Source organism: Thermobia domestica, chromosome 15 (assembly GCF_964235325.1).
Source record: "Thermobia domestica chromosome 15, izTheDome1.hap1.1, whole genome shotgun sequence".
NCBI classification, from domain to species: Eukaryota; Metazoa; Arthropoda; class Insecta; order Zygentoma; family Lepismatidae; genus Thermobia; species Thermobia domestica.
In genome coordinates, this window is record NC_137468.1 from 34,062,457 (window position 1) to 34,084,962 (window position 22,506).

Consider the following 22,506-nt stretch of genomic DNA (forward strand, 5'->3'; position numbering starts at 1 on the left):
AGTCCCGTCTGAATTTCCAAATTAAACCGTATTGTTCAGAGTTATAAATATTTTCTTTTTCAATAACATGTGTTGCTTCACATTCGCGACAAATGCATTGGCACTGGCTTCTAGCTTTTGGGGCTATAGATTTAAACAAACGTCCTGTTAAAATAAGTACAGAAAGGGGTTTCAAATGAATCCGCACCTTCTCTCAGTAGTCCCTGCCAATTATAATTGTTCTTGGCTAACTGCAGAACATTTCAAACCAGAAGACTATTTGTAATTGTAATCATCATATTGGATCCGCCAATTTGAATTTTGTAATTTTAGCGTCAGGTTCTGAATCGCCTGTCCTTGGCAGTAAGCTGGAAGTATCATTTAATCTTATATTTTAATCATTATTTTCTGTTTATGCTTGGAGACCACCTCTAACATTCAAAGGGTGGTTTCTACCCTTAAACCCGCATCATTGTCAAAATGAATAAAAATACGTGACGATTATTTGTTGATATTCTACAAGTATGCAAAGTTTCATTCAAAATCAGTAAATTCAACTTCCGTAAGTCTCCTTGTTAGTGCTGTTCAAATGGAACAAATAAGTTAATTGGCGGACATGAAGTCAGAAAAAAGAAAATAAAATACGCCGATGTTACGAAGAGACCGAGCAATAACAACGAGACTCAATAACAATGTTAATCAGTTTACACTATTGCAGAGTGGCTACACTATGACACTTCATGATTGTTCATTACAAGCATATGATTAATGCAATCAAATATTAGGCTATACACCGGAACGTCCTTTACAGCCAAGCGTCCTTACACCGTAACGTCCGTACACCGAAACATCCGTACACCGGAACATCCTACACCAAAACATCCTACACCGAAACGTCCTACACCGAAACATCCTAGACCCTTTTAAATGTTTCCATAACACGTCTGTGCTACCTTTGTTCTTTATTTTATTTTAACCTTGCAATGTTCTTTACATGTTGCACTTTCTGACGAAGTCTAGTAAAATGTTTCCAAGTTTGATTTCTTCCCATTTCAGAGTATAGTGAACTCTCTGAAAACTGATGTAAATGGTAACAAATTCTTCTGTTTAGCTCCTCTTCAAAACTTAATGTTAGCTTAACATTGAAAATATTTATTTTATTCTTAGAAAATAAACTTTACTATTTTCTCATATACGAATGGAATATCTTTTAGATAAGGCCCTTCTAATCGCAGGAATACTAGACAAAACAAACTCTTTATTAATTGTAGTTTCTGACTCACTAGAGTCCAACAAATGTAATAATGAATATCTTTTACTTCGAAGGTACAACAAAAAATATAGACTGGTTGGCGTGGAACAACAGTAGATTTTTAAACATACACACGAGAATTTCAGGAAAGCGATATGGTTATGTAGTATTATTAGTATTAATAAAAGTGTTCGTTGTGTGACTTTATCACTAAGCGTTCGCCCCCCCTAGAGGAAATTGTACTTGGGAATGTCGAAAACCCAATAGAATTTTTACATTAGTTGTAGCAAAAAATGAAACTATATTTGAAAAGTCGCTTATATTTGCCCCCCTTGAAAACCACAACATGGGCGCTCTTGGGCCGAGGTCACGTATTATATAGCTTCTGTGCTCAAAAGGGACGCTGAAGTCCAAAACAACCATCAACATAATAGCAGAACAGAAAAGAAAGAAAAAACATCGTTTTTTGGCTGACAATAGAAAATTTTCCGGTTCCCTAAAGCTAATTGGAAAATTATAATTTGTTGCTGACTAACTTTCCTCTACAGAAATTCAGTTTTGTAGCTGAATATGCAGTTAAATATAGTGGAAAATTTTCCAATTAACATCACTATATATAACATCCAAAATTCTCCGGCTTATGAAAAGTTTTTTCCACTTGTTTCTACATCGTGATGAAAATTTTCCGATCTATGAAAATTCCTTTCACTTGTTTCTACAGAGCAATAAAACTTTCCGATTCACAAAAAGTTGTTTTACTTTTTGCTTCAAAATAATGAAAATTTTCCGACTTATTATAAGTTCTTCGATTTTTCCATATAAGACAGAAAATATTTCGATTCATGAAAAATTATTTAACTTGTTCCTACATACTACTGAAAATTGTGTGAGCCATGCAAATTTTCAGATTCTTTAAACGATCTTTCACTTTTTTACATTTCTGTACATGAATTCAACCAATTTTATGATTGCTGAGGAATTGTTACTTGTTACTGATGTTTTTTTTTTAGAACGGAAAATTTTCCGGAAAAATATAGCGGAAAATTTTCCACCTCACATCACTACATATATTGTTACAGATGGCTGTGGGTGCTGTTGTTCACTCTGAGAAATGAATCTTCTTAATAAATCTCTGTTAGAAATTCCATCAGACTAAATATGCTTTGCTGAGTGAGCGTCAGTGAAATGGACACACCATTTCGCCGTCTAAAATGAAATAAAAATCATAGTGTAAACTGGTAGTTAAGTCAGCAGGCGACAAGAAAATTGGTCAAACGAGAAGACACCATTAGAGACATATGATCCTAGGTTTAGCCCCTATGGTCTCACTGGCCTCACTAACTGCCTCCAATAAATAATTAGATATATTAGTACAACATGTGGTTATTTTTGATCTCTTGCGTACTATTACATCCAAAAGTTTCTTTCCTTTTACTTTTTTAATTCAAAGCTTTAAACTTACTAAATTTTAGTGTTCGATTCGTGAGAGGAAGGTTGGGATACATCCGCTTGTATTTTTAGCCTACTTCTGGTACTTGAACCACATTCAAAAATTGCAATTTTTGTCATCTAGCATCTCCATTTCTAAAATTTCATAAATCGTAAATCTAGTAACTTGTTCTATGTTTCCATTTGAACAATCTATTTATATTCTTATTCTTTAACTGTTTTTTTATTGGTATTGCATTTATTTGAATCTGGTCTCTAAACTTACATTTAGATAATGAAAATTCAAAGTATATACGTATATCGTATTCAAACGGATGTAAATGCTCCCCTAAGCCATCTCTTGGAAGCGAGAAACAGTAGTGAGAAAAATCTACCATATACTCATATAACATAATTTTTGATTTACTAATTGATTGTAGAGTTAATGGGCAAATAATTATTGATGCGTTTGTTCCCCGTTACGAGGAATTTGATTTTGTATGATTATTTATGTTCGCACCAATTCCTCCGGATATAATTATAGAACCGTATTAACGGGGGAAATACAAACTTGAGTAGTGGTTCAGATCCACTTATGTCCAGTCTCACATATCAAAAAAAGGAATATGTATTTATCATATATATTAGACAATTTGAATCGAAATAGCAACTTGAGCTTTTGGTACTTACGAGTTTAAAACTCATATAAACGAATTTTATATAAATCTCAATGCACAGATTTTTTGTTTTAAATATCTAATTTATAATTCAATTTTGGAGATTTATATATAATTGTGTCTTCATATACCTCCCTACCTGTGAAATGAAATCAGTATTTTAAAAATGAACTAGTTAGTGATTTCCTGTTATTTTTAATGCGTGACAAGGAATCACTTCCTTGAAGGAAAAGCTGATCGAAAGATAACGAGAGGTGTTGAGTCCACGGCTGCTGGACACCTGCAAAATTTCTTATATGATTACTTCCAAAGACATTTCTCGGTTGGATGAGTAAGGGAAGACTTTTTGCTCTCTTATTGAAGATTGAAAGAGATGATAAAATGTGTACCCTTGAAATACGTTATATTCCAATTTTTTAGGTTTACAAAAAGTTTTTAATTTTTTCAAAAATTATACATGAGGATTTAGTATAATTTTGTTCAGTTTAAGGAGATCAATCATTTGGTATATGTGCCATCTTTAGACATATCCCTCCCCCGTTAAATGCTAGTAACAAGGGCACACGCATACCCACGGGAGGAGGGTGTCCAGACGAAAATGATTGATGTAGCATGAAAAATTTTGATCTTGCCCTTCATCTGTACTCTTTCTCTTATAAAAATAATCTAACTTTATAATTTTTCCCTTGAAAATATAGGTGGAAGTATCTTACAATTACTTATCGTCTTTTCGGGTGTAGAATAATACCCATTCAATACTACATAGGCATAGTGGCTTGTAGCATTGGACCCCCTCCCACCAAAAATTTGTGGGTGCGTGCCTGGCTAGTGCAGGGGCGGATCCAGGACTGACTTCTGGGGGGGGCAGTGGGTTGTCATACTGCTACTTAGAACTACTTTTAACATTTCAAACTCTGGGAGGGTTTTATTTATATATATAAAATAAAAACGTTTCCCCTTCCGGGGGGGGGTCGATCGCCCCGATCGACCCCCCTGGATCCGCCACTGGGCTAGTGACATTGTAGAATTCTATCAGGCAACAATTTGTCTTATGTCTCAGGCAGTGTTAAAATCAGTAACAATTTACTCGGCAAAGGAAGAATTTGTGGTTGTCAGGAAGGAGTTACTATTTCGAGGAACAGTGATATTTGATTTTCCTCGTCTTTTTCCCGCCTTTCTTAACATATGATGTAATATGGGTTTTCCTGACTTCTGTCATCTGTACAATTCTTAGCTATTCTGTTATCTGCACTGTGAGAAGAGCAATGAACTGAATTTTTGTGCAAAATTGCTTGAAATACATTCAGCTCTGGAAGCACAAGTTGAAATTTGTCTAAAATTAAAGTTTTCTACAAGTTAATCATAGTTTTAGGTTATTATATCTTACTATCCGTAGTGTTTACTATCTTTTTCATAGTGTCATAATGACCCCTATCAAATGACCCGCTCACCCCTTTGCCTTCCATCCGGCGTTGATACTCTGACATTCACATTCTATATAGAATGATATAAAACAAAAAATAAAGAGATAGGGAAAAATTGGATTTGTTTTAATGAAACATATAAATTAGCTTCTTTTATTATTTTTTTCCCCTTCGTATTCTCTAGAAGTTATCAATTTCTTGTTTGATAAATCTATTTCCCTGCTCTTTTATTCAATTCTTCCTTTCTCCCATTTTTCTTCTTCCATCTGTATTGCGTTACTATCTTTCTTTCGTACGTCTTCGTTGTGAGACAGTTTCTCCTCTGAGCCATCCATTACGCCGTTGAAGAAGACATTATTTAATTTACGCTAGAGGGAAGCACCTGGTAAGGCGCCTTTTCAACAGAGATCTATGGCTTACCCGCCTTTGCCTCAGCCGATGCTTGCAGGTTTCTTTCCATTCAATACAGGGCCACTTTGGAAGTAAAGGCGAACTCGGCAAACTTCGCTCTTTAGGAGGACTGTATTCTTATTATTTATATTTAATTAGCTAAAGGTGCGCTTTCTACACAGCGCATCATTCACATATGAGCATGAATCTTCTTGTCACTCCTAACATCTGTCATGTTCCTTTACAGACGTAAGTGAAAGACATGTAGATAAAATAAAAAAAATCAATAAAGGGTATCATAAAGGGGAGATTTTTTCGATTATTTTTTCAATATCTTGCACCGTTTGCAAGATTTGAGCTTACTTCCGGTTGGAGTTTCTAATTCATGTATTATCAGTGTTTTCTTTCTTCTTGCATGCAGTATATGTATTAAGCAAATACATTACACACACACAATTACATAATTATAATGTCAGTGATATATGGTGTTAATTAAGCAAAACACTGAAAACAATAAAGATTCATCTTAGACTGGAGAAATTGTTATCCTTCGTTTTTTATTATTATTTAGCCGTGAAACAAACGTCGGAGAGATATACTAACCCCGTATACAACTATATGGTGCTGGAATGTATAACTCGTAGGATATGATGCTTCACTTTTAAAATTTTCAATACTTCCAGAGTACCTCTAAAAATGTAATAAAGAAATAACGGCCATTTGTTTTAAATATTCAATTAGAACTGAATAATCTACTCAAAATTTGCAATCGATCAGTGAAAACGGCATATTTCCTAGAGCTTGTGGTTTCCGAATACCATTGTGAAAAGAGTTGAGTTGATTTTGAATTTAACGTCCCGTTCAGCAGCGAGGCTATTTGAGACGTGGACCTACTGATTAACGTGGAATCCGAACCACATGAGCTCCCGCCGGGAATCGAACCCGGGTCTCCCACGCCCAAGGCGCGTACGCCATTGTTAAAAGAATTGGCCACAAATATATAAACGTCCATAAACATATAAACTTTTCTTGACCGCAAACATATAATCCTAGCATTTTAATGTATATACTAGCAGAACCTGCGCTCTCTACACAGCACATCATTTGTATATGAGCATAAATCTCCTTCTCATCCCCCACAACATATGTACATGTCCCTTTACAGACACAAGATGTCTTGATAAAAAAATCGGCAAGAGGTATCATAAAGGGAAGATTTTTCGATTATTTTTTCTTAATATCTCGCATCGTTTGCAAGATTTGAGCCTACTTCCGGTTGGAGTTTCTAATTCATGTATGACCAGTGTTTTCTTTCTTCTTGCATGCAGTATGTAATAAGCAAATACATTACATATACAACTTATTATAATGTCAGTTATATATGGTGTTCATTGGACAAAACACTCAAAAAATAAAAATTTATCTTACACTCGAGAAATGGTTATCCTTCCTTTTTCATTATTTGGTCATGAAACAAACGCCTGATACATATACAACCCCTATATACAACATTGTGGTGTTAGAATGTATAACGCATAGGATATGATACTTTAGTTTTTTTTTTTAATTTCAACGCTTCCAGTGTACCCTAAAAAACGTAATAATGAAATAATGGCCATGTTTTTTTTTAAAAAAAATATTCAATTAGAACTGGACAATCTACGCAAAATTTCCAATCGATCAGTGAAAACGTCATCTTTCTAGAGCCTGTAGTTTCCGAGATCTCATTGTCGAAAGGATTGACCACAAACATATAAACGTCCTCAACATATAGAAATCGAAAGATAAAAACACAATTCACATGCATTGATTTTAGAGAAGGCTTATTAAAATACAAAGTCTTAAACGTGAAATCACACATAACCGTAAATGAAAGATTTGAATGCTAAAGTTACAGGTTGGAGCTCAGGCGCTTTTAATTTACCCGAAGAAAGGGCACAACCCTTTAACCGGGCTGACGGACAAAAAAGAGCTATTGCTTTTGTAGCATTTTAATAGATAGATAGAAGATAGATAAATAGATAGATAAACCAAACAAAATTTTAATGTTCCACAAGGACAGGTTTAAAATTTACCTTATCCTAATATTACTTGATGCAAAGTATTTTTCTTAGAATTACATTAAAACCGTAATTCAGGATTTGCCAATTGTCATTTTCAACCTCTCGTTCCAAAAATACGTTTAAATGAAGTTTGCTATTGAACTTTCCTTTCTTTTGCAAGCTTATAATCTTCGCAAGAGAGGAGTAGGTTTTTCAAAAGTATTTGAATCCCTTCCCCTGTAGTATACGCATTTCAATGAAAGTATATTAACAAAATCACGTAATTTCACCGCTTCTCACTTATCTCCTTATCTCCCCCTTCTCCCGATGCCAATGAGGGATGAATTTGGACTTAATCGGCATCAGCAGTGCCACTGTTCATTTTCAATGACCCCTAGAATTATGGATTGTCCACTAATATCTGCAGAGATGCTACAGAATGAATTGAAGCTCAACGAGACTCACTAATACATTGAATATTTAGATCGAGGGAATAAAGAGAATATTTTTATTCATAGTGTATATGTTGATGTCCCTCAGATGGGTACCAATGCTTATATAATTGTGATCGGTTTGCTTATGATTTTTTAAGCTTCAGAATTTTATTGAATGATTCATATTCTGACGGAGACACCGTAGTCTAGAGCGTTATTAAAGCGTTGGGCTCATGTCCGCGTGGTCCCGGGTTCGATTCCCGGCCAGTGCTTCCCAATTTTTAGCGTCCACCCAGCGTAGTGAGACAAACTGGGGAGTCACATGACTGAAAGACGTGACGGCCACTAGATCTAGAAAGCTTCTAATACGCTGGTTAGCAAGGATGTTATAAATAGAGGATCTGTCCATGTATATCTTCATCCTATTAAATCGATGAAGCCAAAAAACAACCGAGCATCTGCACGTCTGATTGGCTACTCTCGTTTCTGCCATCGTCTGATTGGATACTTTCCTTTCCGCCATGATTGCTGGCTCAAAACATTGCGTTCCTATTGGGCGGAGTGGGCAGAGTAGGGGTGACGAAACTGTGACGTATGGCTTCAAGATTTTGTTGTAAGGGCAGATCCTCTATTTTATAAGATCCTTGCTGGTTAGTGACAGGGTGACTCAGCACTAGGCTGGCCGTAGTTCAGCTGGTCGCTGACAGATGGCGTTGGAGCGCCTCAGACCCTCAAGATAGGCTGTTACGCGAAGTGATTTAGTTGGTTGATTCATAATCTGTTATCGATAAATGTTTAAAAGAAATCACGAGTATTACTCTGAGGCGTGAAGCCTTCTGTGAAGACTGCCATTGTCTCTGTTTCCTCTCACTTTGTTCATTTCACCATGTCATTCATTGCTATCATAATCGTTTCTATGTATTGATTGCATTGCCATCTTTGCAGTATCCTTTTTTGCAATTCTTTGGTAACTGCGGGAAGAGACAATAGAAAAGAATGCGGCACTGCGTAAACGAATTTCTTGCTTTTCCTCGCCAATTTCTTTAAACGGTTTTTTTCTTACTGGAATACCAATCGCAGCAATTTCTCTGAACGAGCGTTTTGGGATGGAAACTTCTTAGCTTGAATCAAAGAACAAGGTCAAAATCGGGCATTTTTTAGAGAATTGAAGTTTCAAGTTTATCTTACTTGCTATCAAGTGTTTTCATATATATTTGAAAGTGGTAGATAAGGCAGATAGACCAATATAATAAAAACATTCTATAGAAGTTTGAAAATTGGTGTACTATATATGGAAATGAACGCAGTACGAGTGTATTGACTGAAAGAGTTTAAAAATTCGTATTTTCGACCTGTAACAGGATAAGTCTCTCTCTCTCTCTCTCTCTCGTACACATCTCATCACGTCGTTCGGTCTAACTCTTGGTTTGTCCAGATAGGTTAACAACATTCCATTTTAGGAGAAATTATTCCCTTGCAGAACATTGCTAAGGAAGAGGTTCCATATTTCTGTTAATCTGTACAGAAGTCCTAGAAGACACATTGATTGCATTTATATACTCTGTAAAACTTAGTTTTGTGTCAAAAGAAACTCCGAAATTCTTGTGACTATTGACTCTCGTGATAGGCGAAGTATTTATGTTGTATGAGTGTACAATAGTTTTTCTTTAGGGAAAATGTTATGGATCTACTCTTCTCGGAATACACTGAGTAGGTTCAGGCTAGGATTTAAATTTATTGAGTTAGAACCCTTTAGCCAATTAAAGAGAAAAGAGGGTGCCCTTAAGAACAGCTAACCCTCCTCTTTTTCCACAAGCCTTTGTAATTAGAGAATTTTAGATATACTATAGGGAACAAGGCTTAGAGGATATTTTAGAAAATTTAGAGATTAGAGTACGTAGTTTGGTACCTCTCGAATAGTCGATTTAGAGAATCATTTCTAATAGATACTCAATTTTATTGAATAAAATGTTGTTAAGAGGGAATTACTGTTGTTCTAATTGTACGTCCCTCGTATATCTTTGATATGAACCTGAAGCTTAAGTATTAGCTATAAGTTTATGTATGTTAGTATATTAAGAAATTACCCTAGACATTCCTTACCTTAGATGCGTGAATACAACTCATACAACATTTTAATTATTCATTACGAGCTTAAACTATATTTTATTAAACGCAAGCTACGGCTACAAACAAGCATAATCATCTTAAGGACTTGCAAGGAGGTCAGCAAATCAACTCCTTTTTGCCGTTATTGTTGGTTTTCTAGACAGGGATTCGCCACTTTTTCCTTTTAAGTAGCTCCCCAATTGTGTTCACGAAGGTGGGTGGACGAGGCGATGGCAACACTGTTTCGTGAGTACGAATGGTCACCCATCTTTCTTTTGATTCAAATCCGGAACAGTTTGACTTCAGTGATTTCACAGGAAGCAGTATTCCAGTGCGGCTAAGTGATCTCACAGGAAGCAGTATTCCAGTGCGGCTAAGTGATCTCACAGGAAGCAGTATTCCAGTGCGGATAAGTGATCTCACAGGAAGCATTATTCAAGAGCGGCTAAGTGATCTCACAGGAAGCAGTATTCCAGTGCGGCTAAGTGATCTCACAGGAAGCAGTATTCAAGTGCGGCTAAGTGATCTCACAGGAAGCAGTATTCCAGTGCGGCTAAGTGATCTCGCAGTTATTTATCCCAAAAAGTGTAGTCACAATACAAGACGACATTACTTCGAAAAACTATTACCAAAATTGTTCTCTTTACACTACATCATCAAAAGAAAATAAAAATATATCCGAAGAAGTTATTGTTGCGGGTAACTGCATCAGTACAAACCTCTATATCATGAGATAGGGTCACACCACATATCCTGTCTTAAGAAAGCACGCTTAAAGATAGGGAAACTATGATCTACATATAAAATCATAGTAGAAAAATCATAAAATCGGAAATCATTTCCTTTAGAAGAATAAATAAATGAAAAGAAATTTTTTTGACTCTTGGCAACCTTGGGCTGCAGCCAAAATGGATAATATAGTACGCTTCTACCGCTTTAGACTAGGCAATAACAACCAAGAACCTGAGGATGACGTATATCAAAGGAGGGAAAAAGAGGTACAGCGAGAGGGAAATTTATGGGTTAATTTTCCTCAGGTGTGTCATCCCCCAATTCCGCCATCATGCTTTCTCCCATCCATTTTGACTGAAATCATAAAAGGAGTGGCGAGTATATATACACACAAGTGGGCTTGGCATCAACAACAGGAGGCTCTTATATTCCATGAAAAATATAGGCCACTTCTTCTTCATCGTTTTGGGCGACTTAGCTTAAATTGTTTGTCCTTAGACGGGAATTTCCTTCCTAACTCTGTATTGTGTTTCTGTGTGTCAGTGTGGGTGTGTTTTTTTCCACATGAAGGGCCACGCTATCCTTCACACGGATACGAGACATTATCTGGTAAAGTAGCCTTTTATTTGTAGAAAGACAAGCAATAAAGGACATCCGGGTTCGATACTAGTTGTTTCCATCTTGCCGCAAGATAATGGCTCTTTCTTGTTTTCTTGGAGAAAACGCCAACCAAATTGTAGTCTGTGAAATAGGCGTTCCCTAAAGAAGGGAAGGAATAGATTCTGTGCTTGGAGATGAGGATAACTCAGAAGCTTTTTTTTTTCTTTTTACAAACTTTTGTTATCAATGTACTAATATACAGTGGTATCTTGTTTAACCTATGAGGTTAATTTGTTTCAGAAAATTACTCGTGAATCGTCTTGAATTGAAACTTCCCACTCAAAATAATACAGTGAGGCTTCGATAACTCGAAGTTGAAGGAAATAGATAAAAATTCGAGTTAACGAGTTTTTTGAGTAATCAAAGTTCGGGTTATCAAGGTGGCCTCAAAAAATTCGAGTTACCGAGGTTAGAAGTTTCTATATAACTCCATAACTCCAAAATTTATTCATTCAACTGCTATAACTCGAAGTTTTATTCAATCAACCGCTATAACTCGAAGTTTTATTCATTCAACCGCTATAACTCGAAGTTTTATTCATTCTACCGCTGTAACTCGAAGTTTTATTCATTCAACCTCTATAACTCCAAATTTTATTCATTCAACCTCTATAACTCGAGGTTATATTCATTTAACCTCTATAACTCCAAATTTTATTCATTCAACCGCTATAACTCGAAGTTTTATTCATTCAATCTCTATAACTTCAAATTTTATTTATTCAACCGCTATAACTCCAAATTTTATTCATTCAACCTCTATAACTCCAAATTTTATTCATTCAACTCCTATAACTCCAAATTTTATTCATTCAACCGCTATAACTCCAAATTTTATTCACTCAACCTCTATAACTCGAAGTTTTATTCATTCAACCTCTATAACTCCAAATTTTATTCATTCAACAGCTATAACTCGAAGTTTTATTCATTCATCCTCTATAACTCGAAGTTTTATTCATTCAACGTCTATAACTCCAAATTTTATTCATTCAACCTCTATAGCTCGAAGTTTTATTCATTCAACTTCTATAACTCCAAATTTTATTCATTCAACCTCTATAACTCGAAGTTTTATTCATTCAACTTCTATAACTCCAAATTTTATTCATTCAACCTCTATAACTCGAAGTTTTATTCATTCAACCTCTATAACTCGAAGTTTTATTCATTCAACCGCTATAACTCGAAGTTATTAAAGTTCTTTAAATTAAGTAAGATGACTAGTAAAAAATAAAATACTAGACATGAGTACAACACAATTACAGTACACACTAACAACAATGACAAGACTAGCAACAATGACAATTACGTAAAAGCATAGACTTATAGCTTCGAGTTATCGAGGTCACATCAAAAGAAATTCGACTTACAGAGGTAAACTTCGACTCGTAGAGGTCCGAAGATACGAAAGTTCGAGTTACCGAGGGTTTCAAATAAGATTATGAAACTATTAAAATTCCACTTACCGAGGTTGTCATATTTAAATATTCGACTTTCAGAGGTTATTATGTTAACATTGAGTGTTATGAAGAGTTCAAGGGAATATGAAAAATCGAGTTATCAAAAAAATCGAGTTATCGAGATCGAGTTATCGATATCCAGCTGTATATACTATATATATCTTATTAATTCGTTCTGTATCTCAAAATATACGTAAGTCTACCTATCTATATATCTGTCTATATCTATACTAATATACACGTAAAGGAAAGCACGCATGAGTATGCGTCTGTCATAAGATTTTCCTAAAAAGGAGTCACATAAAGCCACCAAATTTTGCAAATTGGACAGATATTCACCAGATCTAATCCCGTACAAAGACCTTTTTATTTTCGGTTCAAGGAGAATTGGGAGTTCCTTGCATTGTAGAGATCGGAAAAGAATAAAAGAATAGAGCATCTCAGAAGCCCTCAAGTTAGACAACCCAAAGTACTCCACTGTGGTGTAGGTTGCATACTGTTCCGTAATTGCAAAGCCCCAAGTTTGACAAGCCAAAGTACTCCACTGCGGTGTAGGTTGCATACTGTTCCGTAATTGCAAAGAAGGAGCGCTTCTACTTGTGATGCAAAATGTACTTGATAGCGTCTTCGCTTCACGGCCCACCAAGTTCTACCGCGATGGAACACATGGCCTTCCAGAACGTTGGTAGAAGGTCGTCGATGCTGCTAGGGAACATTTTCGATCTTCCAGGTACGTCTTAGGTGACATATCGATGTTCGAAGGTGATGGGTGAAAAAGCGACAGACCTTTCTTGGTTACCTTTATAATACATTGTATCTCGGGGAGGAATTTTGATAAACTTTGAAAATCATTGCTCAAGTAACTCTTTAATACGATAAATTCACTGAATGTAAGAATTTTGATTTCCATGAAAGTTCTTTGTTTTTTCCTTGTAATCAACACTTCTGCTTGAGTGAAAACTTGTATGCTTTTCCTTATTCTTTAGAATGGGAAAAATGATCCTTCCTGGCTTCGTAAATTCATTCATAGTGCTGATGAAGACCACTCTGATTTTGCTTACAACGAGTCACGGCAGTCGATGGTATCATTAGAGGATTAAGCTCCAGTCTCTCGATAACTGTCAATCTTGAGGACGTTTTTCTTTTACATCTTAAAATCAACCCCTCATGAATATAATCCAATATCAGACTGAGTGAATAAGCCGGTCTTCTTAAAGCACTTCAATAACTTAAGTTACCATCCACTAACTGGCTAAGTTGTACCATTTCATAGATTAGAGCTCCACAACATCATAGCTCTAAACTAATGAGCTGGATACTTCTAAACGCCTTTCAAGCACCTCTATTTTATTGTCGTCACAAATTGTTTCTTGTATTCATTCTTCAATCTTCTGGAGTTTTAGATGTTGGATTTTTATTGGCACGGTGTCTTCAGGGATACCATACCATGTTCTTGTTCCATAACTTTCAAACAGGTAATATTCCTTCTATTTACCACAGGTCTGTTCTATATTTTGCTTGTGTCTTCCACGAGTAATGATCTTTCCAATATCTTTTGACTTCGGTTCTCCTGCAAAGGAAAGAACATGATATTATTATTATTATTATTATTATTATTATTATTATTATTATTATTATTATTATTATTATTATTATTATTATTATTATTATTATTATCCAAAGCAAAGTAGGAAGGTTGGTGTAGGCAAATGTTGGTTGAAAGCCCCACAACCTCGTCAAAGTCTTTACCTCTGTGAGGGCCTACTTTTGACTGGAGAGGGACGTAAGATCATATGAACAATACGATCTTACGCCGGAGAACCAGATTCTAGCAAATTCCTTGATATTTCACTTAGCAAACCCTTTGGAATTCCTTTAATGCTAAAGATTTTGCTGTAATATTTTATCAAGTAACTTGCTAGCGGATGATGATGAAATGAAAGGTGGGGGGAATTCTAACAAATTCCATGGTATTTCACGACGCAAAACCTTTTGGTATTATTTCAATCCCAAAGATTTTGCTCCGATAATTTACCAAAGAAAAAAAAAGGGGGGGGGGACACAGAATGATGAAATAGAAGGATGCTAATGTTGTGTATGTGTGTGTGTAGAGAATTGTTGAAGAAGAGAAAATAAGGAAATTTCAAAGAAAGTGTTAGTGTAAGCAATAAGGGAAAATGAAAATAAATGAATAAAATGCTGTTATAATTATAAAGGAACATTGTTGTATATATATTTTTTATTTTCTCTTAAATCGACATTTGTTTGTAATTATTGTTCTATCAGTATTGTTGTTAATTTATTCAACGATTAGAGCAATACAAATGTGTTGGTTCTTCTCGTGTGTTCTAAATATAAAAATACACATTCTTACGAGGTTTGTGATTGATCTCTTGCTGTGCTCCTAGTATTTTTGAGACAAGTTTCGCAATAACGAGACAAAACTTTCCCCTTTCCAGTTAAATCTCAAGTAGGTTGTAAATGGAGGTATTTTTGCATTTATGACAACTAGTTTACGCGTCGGCGGGAGCTCACGTAGTTCGAATTCCACGTTAATCAGTAAGTCCCGTCTCATACAGCCTCGCTGCTGAAAGAAACATTAAACTCAAAATCAACTCCTCAACTAGTTTACGCGTGCTTATAAAGAAATGCATTTCTGTTGTATTTGTAAAATGACATATTCAGTAAAACAATACATCACAGGGGTTTTTAAACTGTGCGGCGCGCCTCCCTTGGGAGGCGCGAGGACTTAAAAGAAAATCCAACAAAGGAACATATTTCTAATACAACACGCATACTAAAGTCTGCTCCCTTCTTCTTTAGTAATACATAGAGACACGAGATTTTCGCAATGGGCGATAAAACGAAATGCGTCAGAATTAAGTAATTTTTAGATTCTTGACATTTTATGATATTCTATGTGTATTTTCATTGGTTTATGTTGCGCGATAAAACGCGAAATTGACAGTTTTGCGCGAAATTTTAAAAATACGTTTTCATTACTTTAAAAACGCTAGCTTTCTGCTGACGGAACGGTAGAACGTGACATGAACTGTGCATTTTGGGTGATTAGGACACGGCTATAGGAAACATGTCGCCCGTTAGCTATCACTATCGCAACTGGATGGGGAGTTCCGAAGTGATGATTGAAGTTTGTTGTAAATGCACTTACATATGTGTGGCTTTCAGCAAGCAATGCCCATTGTGATTTTTTTTCAAGTATGGACTGATGATAAGTGACAAACGTTCAACAATGAAGGAGGAACATGTGGAAACATGTAACATGCTTATGTTTAATGCTTAAATGTGAATTGTACCTACGTGTTTTCAGAAGACAGCAAAACTTTCCCACTCATAGTAAGTTTAGTTACTGATTTTCCTCAGTTTGATTTGGAAAAAAAAAATATAATTTTCTATAAATGAAATTGACATTTTCAAGTGAAATTTCAATGTATTTTGTTTTTAGGTAATTAATGGTTTATTTTTGTAGTGAATAAAAGTAACAATTCTAAAAATGTCAGGCAATTCTTTTGCACAAAAGCTACAAAATGCGAAACTTTATTTGGAAAATGCGACAAAACGCGAAACTTTATTTGGAAAATGCGACAAAACGCGAAATATGAAAAACGACACGCGGAAATTTCAAATTCTTAGTGCGAAAAGCTCGTGCCTTAGTATACATAGTGGAGTAAGCCTTTGTATCATCTCTATTCAATAACGATCAGGGATGGCCCTCTCACCTTTGGCTTAAACGTGTATAATGCTTGTTAGATGGTCACTAAGGATCTTCTGCTTTATCTCTATAGAATAGTATATATTCTTAAGTATCTCTGGATTTTCGCGCGATGCCGTGAGAACTGAATTTTTCTTTCTCTTAATTTTCTGTTATTATTTTTTGGGATGTTTCTTGAGTTTTGATCCTTTCTAAAGTACTAGCGCCATTCATAAAGTCTTATTTGTTTTATTTTCATTGGTTGAAGCCGTCTTGCGTCTTGCCATTTCAAAATACGTGCCGAGATTTAATAAATTGTGTGACTGAAAACAAGCTTACACATCCCATTGACTTTGCTCAACATTTAAATGTGCCGGTTTTTATTATTTAAATTCCCTCTCTGTTCGTATTTTTCAATTATAATATAAATATCTGACTTACCACAATTTTTAATTATTAACACCGCCTAATAACATTAAAAGGTGTCTGTACTCAGTGTGTACAACGCTGATCATCCGCGTTTATGAGATATTTCCGTTAGCGATTTATAAATAAAACGTGGTTTATCATAGTGATATTCTTTCTTTTAAGGACACATGTATTTATGTTGTTGACACATTTAATTTTTGACAGGAGAGGCGCGTTCAGATTTTGGTGCTTGAGGGGAAGCTCCACTACAAAAAGTTTGAAAACATCTGCTATATTAGGTTTTCTAAAATGTATTGAGCCTTTTGCACACGAAATGGCATCTGTGTACAAAATGTCAGAGTATATGAGTCGCAGTGGGTCAGACCCAGGCTTGCCAACCATACGATAATTTATCGAGATAGGTCATTTAATTCTTAATGATATATACAATAATGCTCTTACCAGTAGCGTATGCAGGCATTTATTTCGGGGGGGTCCAAACTCAATATGAAGGTATTTTATATTAAAATTCTTAAAATTGCCCCTAAAATTAGGCTAAATTTACACAAAAGTCGAAATTTCGGGGGAGTGGGGGTTGCCGGAACCCCAAGACCCACACCCTGCGTACGTCCCTGGCTCTTACGATAATAAGTGAATATACGATAATTTTAGAACGCTTACGTTTTTGCAGTCTTTGAATGAGCAAATAAATTGCAGATGTGCACTAAATAATAATAAAACTCACACACACTAAGGTTTTTAACAGTCATTTCCGATCAAATAAATCGATAACGTTTTGCGAATTGACAAATGGCAACCTTGCATCCATCCTATAAATTCAACTATGTTTAGGAGGAGACGGAAATATTGTTGGTGTAAAAAGGATCAAAAAGAGAAAAAAAAGTGAGGACAGTGACACCGATTTGGAGTTGAAAACTGAAGATTGGTAAATAAGTTTATTATATATTATTATTAGTAATACTTGTTTCTACACTTATCACGTACGCAACGAATATACGACATTTTCTTGTAATATACGTCAATTTTAGAAACGAAGATTGATAATTTTGTTCTCTGAAGTTGGCAACTCTGGCCAGACAAAGTCATTTGCCAGCTTCTAGTCTAGAATACATTAAAATGCTAGGTTTATATGTTTGTCCCCAATCCTCTCGACAATGAGACCTCAAAAACCACAAGTGCTAGAAACGTGCCGTTTTCACTGGTCGATTCAAACTTTTGTGTACATTGTCCAGTTCTCATTCAAATTTTAAAAAACCCGTGTCATTATTGTTCTATTCAACATTTTAGGGCCGTTTTAAACCCATAAGATTAACATTGTTGCATGCCGAAACTATGGTGTTAGGCAACCAGTAGAGAAGTTATGTATGGCGGGTTGACGGATATTGCAGGTGCTTTGCTTAAATCTGAATGGCAAAACCTATTGCATGCTGGCAACTTCGACTTCAAAGGCTTCAAGAGACGCAATGAGGCGTACTCGGACGGATATAGATTTATTTATTTAAAAAAAAAAAAAAAAAAAAAAAAACTTGATATCGTGTTACTACTACAAATTTGCTACAAACTCACTCCAACATCTATACATAGCAGTTCACTTCCTTTGTAAGTCTCCTAAATGAAATGAAATGAAATCTTTGAGTTTTACGTCCCACGGTTATGCCGGTTAGGCTAAAGGAGACGGTGATGATGAGAGATGAGTGAAATGGTGGAATGAAGAAAGTGGGAGGAAACGGAAGAACCCCGAGAAAACCCACGAGCACGGTGTTTGCCCACCACAAAGTTCACTTAGTGGGGGCTGGGATCGAACCCGGGACCCCAAGCACCAGAGGTGAACGCTCTACCACTGAGCCACCGCACGGGTTTTCTCGGGGTTCTCCCGTTTCCTCCCACTTTCTTCATTCCACCATTTCACTCATCTCTCATTATCACCGTCTCGTTTAGCCTAACCGGCATAAACGTGGGACGTAAAACTTAAAGATTTCATTTCATTTCTGTGTAGTACCGAGTATTGTTGCTGCCGGTGGAGACGCTGAGTGCTATAGTCTGTATCAAAATTAATTTTAACTAATTGTTTAATGGTACGTGATTTTTAAATTCTGAAATTTCGAGACACATTCTATGGGACTGCGTGACACACCGATTGGGAACCATTGCATTAGAGTATGCCTACTACCAAGGGCGCCGATTGCTTTGTAAATTTTGGGGGGGGGCATTCAGATGCAGAAGGTATATATATTAACATTTTAAGATAAATTGCACTCAAATTATGCCAAATATTGTGTATTCACAAATACAATAGGGGGCACATGAGTTTTGGGGGCTCGGGTCCCCTCGGCCCTCCAGGATCGGCGCCCTTGCCTACTGCTTCAAAGCATGTAATACTTTCCTTTCGTTTTTATATACGAGTATTTATTTACTTAATCGGGTCATGACTTCAATGATAAAGCGACTATATCATTTTGTTTTCTATCTTATTGTTAGCCGCTGGTCAAGTATATTGATCAGGCAAAAATAATTTTTTTTTCTGACTACTCTGTGATTACAAGAGAAAGAGAGAGAGAGAGTCGAATGATTACGTCAGCTCTGTTTGTGTCCAAGTTCATGTTCTTTTGATTAGTGCATATCAGTCGAAAACGTTGTTTAACTCTGATATTCGTGTTTCCACCATATTCCTCACCACATTTATCTTAATTCCTTCTGGTAGGCCTACATCTGGCACCATTTACTCAGTTCCTTCTCACAGTGGCTTGGTTCCTTCTGTACATATGTACACTCATCTATGTTATTAGTGGAGTGATTTACCTATGAAGAACCATCAAGAAACAAGTGCTCTTAGACTATAAAATAGTATCGCAGTTATATTTAACGGAATTATTTAATAAGTGCGTTTTACATTTGTTCACTCTATAAAAATGTCTTTTCTATGTCTTTTGTGCCAATTATAGATGTTTTTAAAACAGTGTATACTCTTTGACAATTTTTTAAGACTACTGCACTGCCTATTGGATTTTATTACGAAAAGACTGTCTCGCTCATCTTATGAGCAGTTCGATTCCCGGTGGGAGCTCATGTGGTTCGGATTCCACGTTAATCAGTAGGTCCACGTCTCATATAGCCTCGCTGCTGAAAAGGGACGTTAAGCTCAAAATCAACTCAACTCATCTTATGAGCAACACTAACTCTGAATCCCCTCGCCTCCATTTTTCTTGCGCAGGGCTCGATTAAGGGGGGGGGGAGTTTAAGGGGACTGTAGACCAGGCCTTCATGTGGATGGGAGCTTCTACTCTGATCAAAATCTCAACTGTCTAAAAAAAAAAAAAAAAAGAAAAGAAAAAGAAAAAAGAATCATACACGATACAATCATCATCATAACATAAAATACCCAATCAAAAATATGAAACACTTCTTCGTTGACCAGTTCGCTTGACTTTCAGGATGATAGAGGACTGCACTAGGACAAAAGCTAGCTGAGGAAATTTTTGAGGTACTCATTTTTTATTTACTACAATTATACCTAGGTATAATAGGATAACTTTGTGTGTGTTTGTGCATTTGGAAAGTTCAATTAGGTATAATATCATCTAATGAATGGCATGGTTGACGTCGTAGAACTACGTTTTTTCACTTAACTTTCCTACTGTACTTTCACAGAAGTGTATCAGGCAAAGTCATCAGGGGCCACATATTTTTTCTAGCCCCGAGCCTCCAAATGAGTTAATCCGGCCCTGCTCTTGTGCTATGCTTGGCAATTTAATAGCAGTCTCGTTGCTTCTTCACTATTTCATGTTTCATCTCGAGATTTGAAGGGCACGGTGTAACAGCGACTTTACGACTTCCGAGTTTTAAAGAAGCGCATACAGAAACCAAAAGAGTTGGAAGAGTGGTACGAACAGGAGTGGCCTTAGGAAATTTGCCGCCCCGTACAATGCCATTATTTGCCACCCCCTTTCTCCAGAAAGAACAAATCTTAAGAGTCCCTATCACTGCGAAATTAAAATACCGCTAATTTTACAGTAATTATGTGATATCTTCAAATAGATCAAAGATAATCGAAAAATGGATCAAGATCTTCCTAGACGATGTTATTTTGCATGAGGTATCGTTATCACGAGTCACCTAGTACCTTTCCGTTTGCAGTTATTTAGAAACGCGAAAATAAATGCCGATTTTCTAAATGGCTGGAAATCGAAAGCAGATAAATGAGTCATGATAACGGTATCTCACGCAGAATAATATTGTCTAGGGAGGTCTTGTTCAACTTTTCGATTATCTTTTATCTATTTGAAGATATCCCATAATTACTGTAAAATTAGCGGTATTTTAATTTCGCCGGGATGAGGACTCTTAAAAGCCAGGATTTTAAGTATTCTACCCCATTATGAACAACGAAGGGGAGGAAAAGTGCACTTGCACTCAGAATGGCCTAAACACTACAAATACAATCTCGTTGCGTCTGTTTTTTCTTTAAATAATAATCTATTGTGTTAGTGAATGATAAAGTAAACACACTTGCAGAGGAAACATGGTAATCCTTTTTATAGAATTCAATATTGAGGTTAAATCTCAATATATCAGTTTGCAATTCCAGTGCAATTAACACTTTTATCTTTATTTCTTCATTTTCCTTCTTTATCATTAAAAAAAAAACTTGTTTCCACCGTCAATAATAAGGAACTTCCCAATGTTTGTGATAAAGACAAGACTAGTTTTCATATCATCACCTTAATAAGTAACTAAATGAAACAGGTCTTCACTACTGTTCGAGAATTGAGTTCTTGTATTTGACAACAATCCAGCAATTTATACTGGGATTTGTATTACTATTTGCTTTAGCACTTTGACCATGTGACTTTAAACTAATACGACCTAAACATGACTTATGAATATAGTATTCAAATAGAAGGTCAGCTTAGTAAATTTAACTACCATAATCATGAAGTATGTTTTCAACAAGAATTATTTATTCTAAATAATACATAGTTATGACAGATTTTAGCGCCCCTTGAAACTTGCCGCCTCATTCAAATGCACATGTTGCATATATGGTATGGGCAGCCTTGGGAACGAAATACAGTCACTATTACAGTGAAACCTCTACTAACGGACACCTCTATAAAGCGGATGCCTCCCGTGACAGACATATTTTGTAATCCGCAGACATATTTTGTAATATTTTGTAATAGAAAAAAAAACATATTGGCAAACCTCTCTAAAGCGGACTCTCTCTAGTACGGACATGGACAGTCTTTTCAGTCTTGTATACGTAGGTATTATTAACCTCCGTATTACGTACACTCTCTAGAAATAAGTTGAAAAGTACAGTTTTAATTATTCATACTTGCGTCACCAAGGAAGCATTGTGACAACATTTTGCCTCCTCAACTGTCTGCTCAGCAACCCAGACGATGTGTCTCTGTTTAACAATGCCCTCATGTCCTTTGCCTACATTCGACTAACAGCCGATCTGTTTTAGACGCAAAGTGATCGACAGTTGCCCGCTGTTTGGGATGACAAGTCATTCTACTGTCCCGCTTAAATATCTAATCAAGCAGAAGACAAGTTTGGTATTTTTTGCCCGCGAGTACGCATATTGTCTCAAAAAAAAAAAAAAAAAAAGACTATTGGACTGCAATTAATCCACAAACTAGAGCAATATACTGAAAACGTAGTAAGTATTGATAAGTGTAAAGTGCAGAGAACTATAACATCTTATTTCCATGTTGTGCTTCGAGCTGTATTGGTCGATGGAGGATAATGCAGGTATAGTACCATTTCGGT

The 22,506-nt window shown here is 35.9% G+C and overlaps 1 protein-coding gene across 2 annotated transcripts in view; it reads left to right on the forward strand.

The window, feature by feature from the left end:
• GlcAT-P (Glucuronyltransferase P) overlaps positions 1 to 22,506 on the forward strand; it is a 261,409-nt gene that overhangs the window by 81,620 nt on the left and 157,283 nt on the right. The window contains exon 1 of one of the 2 annotated variants that reach the window (XM_081739558.1): positions 19,344 to 20,212. The exons of the other annotated variant lie outside the window; for it this stretch is intronic. The gene's annotated coding sequence lies outside the window, so the exon portion shown is untranslated. Of the gene's footprint in view, positions 1 to 19,343; positions 20,213 to 22,506 lie in introns of those variants that run through there. 2 annotated transcript variants of the gene reach the window in all.